Genomic DNA, 3,826 nt, shown 5'->3' on the forward strand with positions numbered 1-3,826 from the left:
TTGAGACATCAAAGTGCAAAAATGCCAGGGAAAGGCAGAGACATTGTGCCAGGCCCTGAGCAGAACATGCCTCAGGTGCTGAAAAGCATGTAGAGTTCTGACAGCAACAATGTACTTTTTGGGCATCTTGATGTAGCATTTTTATTTCACTCTGGCTCATTTTGCTAGATCCGCAAATATCTATTGGTCTGGCTAATGTGAGAAATGGCTTTTGGCGTAATATGCCACTGACTTGGTCATTCACAGTTGTGTCCCACATCAGTGAGTCAGTAATCTGATTAAACTCATAGGCCTCGACTTGCGAAAAATAAAGCAGCCACGTGCACATCTGTTTGATTGGTTGCTTTTGCACTCAAATGAAAAATGTGCGTTGTATACACCATATCCTTTCCTGGCTCACAGTGTTCCCAAAATCTCTCATTCAATACATCCAAGTCATCATCATCAAATTCAAAATTAGTGAATACTTCGATAGCATTTTTTTGTGAAATGCTATTTGTAATGAGGTAGTGTTGGCAGGTGATTTTCTTTTACTTCTGATGCCATGTGTGAATATTCAGGGATGGTGTTGGTGGGAAGGTGCAGCATGTACCAGGGATGAGGCAATAATATTCAGAGTAAGTGCTGACCATGCAGAAAAGGAGAGATTAACGTTTACCTTGGAACAAGCATATTTAGAGAAAGTTGGGTGAAAGTACTGAGAGAAAGCATTTCAGTGGTACGGTGGCTCAGTGGTTTGCACTGCTGCCTCACAGCACTCGGACCCGGGTTCGATTCCAGCCTTGGGCGACTGCCTGTGTAGAGTTTGCACATTCTCCCCATTTCTGTGTGAGTTTACTCCCACAGTCCAAAGATGTGCAGGTTAGGTGGACTGGCTGTGCTAAATTGCCTGTTGTATTCAGGGAGGGGTACATTAGGAGGGTTATAGATCTGGCTGGGATGCTGTGAGGTTTGGTGTGGACTTGTTGGGCTGAAGGGCCTGTTTCCACACTGTAGGAATTCCATGATTATGGTTCCAGAGCATTGAGCATATCCCAGCATATCGAGGATAGTAGGAACTTCAAATGCTGGAGAATCTGAGATAACAAGGTGTTTGGACCTAGGATTTTTCAAGTTTTGATCAGTCTGCTTTTAAAATTGGTTTAATAAGACTTCATCATTCCTGGGAACACTGCAATACCACAATAATGCATGGAGAAAGCTCGTATTCCAACTCCCTGCTCCAAAAATCAGTTTAATATAGGGTCCTTAGGCAAAGGACATATCAGATATTAAAGCTGATAGGGACAAATGCTTTTTCTGTGGTGTTGTCTTCACACCAAAACCACTAAAAGCAAGGCCATGTTTCCACACATGAGATAGCCACCAACTGTGAACACTTGGTATAATAAACACTTGATCCTATTTTCCACCAGCCTGACTGTGTGCAAAGACTTGTAAATCACTGCTGACAGTTTTTACTGTTGTTCCCAAACTCCTGGGTTTCTTAACCAGGGCAAAGAAGTCAGATTGCACCAGTGCTTTTTCATCACTTTTCTAGAAAACATCTTCGTAGTGAATGTAGATCATCGAAAATGTACCAATCAGATGAGGTAGGGCAGAGCTGACGTCACCAACAAGCCTCATCAACCAGCTCCATGACTAGCAGCGGGTCAGTGAGATTGCAGCAACAATCGGCAGAGAACGGCACGCTCAGAGAATGTCCCAGCACAGAGGAAGGTGCTTCAGCCTGTCACTCTCTGCATCAGCTTTCTGTATGGGTAACTTCACCAGTCCCTCCCGATGCCCTGTAAATCTCATCATTCAACTCTCTCCTGAGGGCCATGAATAATTCTGCTTCCAGCGCCCTCTCAGGCAGTGCACAGCCGGCAGGAACCACTCGCTGAAGATGGTGGGTCCCCCTCCCTTGATAAATGTGACTCTTTGTTACAAAAAAAAGGCGAATCACTATCCCCTCCCTCCAAATCCATCCCACCCCGTCTATTTCTTTGGAATGTGTAACTGCCTGCAGTGTCAATGTGCCTGCAGTTGCTAAAAGGGTCTGATTTTTATGCCATTCTATTCTGTGCACTAAGCAAACTGAACTGTTAGCAATGCATAAAAATGCCTGCCTCTTCCCAAATCAAATCAAATACTTGAAACAAATTCTAATTCTGATCAAGTAATATCCCTGTCAGGAAGTACTGGGTCACAGTTACAAACAGAATTTCTTAGACTAATCCATCTGACCTGGAATATATGAACTCTGGTCCCCAAACCACTCCAACATCCCTAACGTCACTCCCCGCCCTTCATGGAAATGAGCAGCGTGATGCTGCTGGATATTAAGTTCAGTACCTTGAAAAGTCACAAATGGTTTGGCTTCGACTCCAAACATTCCAATTACAATCTGGTAATTTAGAATTGCAAATTAAGATCCAAGAGCTGCAGAGATATAAAGGATGGAAACAGACTGATTGCTGCAACTTGTCTATTCGAACCAGATATCCTAAGTTATTTTAGTCCCATTTGCCAACATTTGGCCCCTATCCCTCCGTCCCCTTCCTATTCATTTACCAATCCTGATGCTGTTTAAGAGCTGGGATTGTACCACCTCCTCCGTACATGCAGCATTCTCTACATGTAAAACTGTCCCTCAGGTCCCTTTTAAACCTTTCGCCTGTCAACTTAAACCATGCTCTCAGGTTTGGATTCCTTTCCTTGAGAAAAAGATATTGACAATTCACCCCATCCAAGCCCCTCATGATTTTATAAACCTCTGTAAGGTCACGCCTCAGCCTATGACGTTACAGGGAATCAGCTCCGGCCTATTCAGCCGCCTCTTCCTGTCGCTCAAACTATTCAATCCAAGCACCACTCTTGTAAATGTTTTTTTTCCTGAAACCTTTCAGTTAAACAATTTTCCTGTAGCAGGGATATTATAACTGAATGCAGTATTCGAAAAGTGGCAATGTTCTGTACACCTGCATTATAACGTCCAAACTCCGATACTCAATACATTGATCAATAAAAGCAAGCGTGCCAAATGCCTTCTTCACCACCCTGTCTAACTGTGGCTCCGCTTTCAAGGAATTTTGCATCTGCACCCCAATGTCTCTGTTTGGTGACACTCCCCAAGGCCTTACCATTAACTTGTAAGTCCTGCCCTAGTTTGCCTTACCAAATCGCATCACATCACATTTATCTGAACTCTATCTGTCACTCATAGGCCCATCTGATCAAGGTCCCGTTGTACTCTGAGATAACATTCTTCACTATCCACAACAACATGAATTTTGGGGCCATCGGCAAACTTACTAACCACCCCTCCTATGCTTCCATCTAAATCATTTATATAAAGTTATGGCTAAGCAGTGTCCCAGCACTGATTCTTGTGACACACCACAGGTCACAGGTCTCCAGTCTGAAATATAATACTCCGCCATCACTCTGTGCCTCCTGCCTTCAAGCCAGTCTTGGATCCAAACCATTAGCTTCCACTGGATTCCATGTGATCTAACCAGTCTACCATGAGGAACCTTTTCAAACACCTTTCCAAAGTGCATCCAAACAATTTTTACCCGCTCTGTCTTCACCAACCTTCTTTGTCACCTCTGCAAAATCCTCATGTTAGTGGGACATGATTTACATCACACCAACACCAGAGTCAGATGACTGGGAACAGTATGTGAAGCAAAATGTGTACATGAGATAACAAAATGTGGAGCTGGATGAATACAGCAGGCCAAACAGCCCACAGCCTCCACAGCCAGCAGCCCCAGAGGAGACAGCCACGCTGAGCCCTGCCGAATTTTCACCATCCCCCAGACCTCCCACTGACTGAGGT

General features: G+C 44.2%; 1 non-coding gene across 1 annotated transcript; it reads right to left on the reverse strand.

Annotated features, from left to right (window-relative positions):
• Positions 1-1,146: 1,146 nt before the first annotated feature.
• LOC132209366 (U2 spliceosomal RNA) lies at positions 1,147-1,338 on the reverse strand. Its single transcript, XR_009445458.1, has one exon. It is a non-coding gene; the product is annotated as a U2 spliceosomal RNA (small nuclear RNA).
• Positions 1,339-3,826: the final 2,488 nt, after the last annotated feature.

This window comes from Stegostoma tigrinum, unplaced genomic scaffold (assembly GCF_030684315.1).
Source record: "Stegostoma tigrinum isolate sSteTig4 unplaced genomic scaffold, sSteTig4.hap1 scaffold_89, whole genome shotgun sequence".
NCBI lineage: Eukaryota > Metazoa > Chordata > Chondrichthyes > Orectolobiformes > Stegostomatidae > Stegostoma > Stegostoma tigrinum.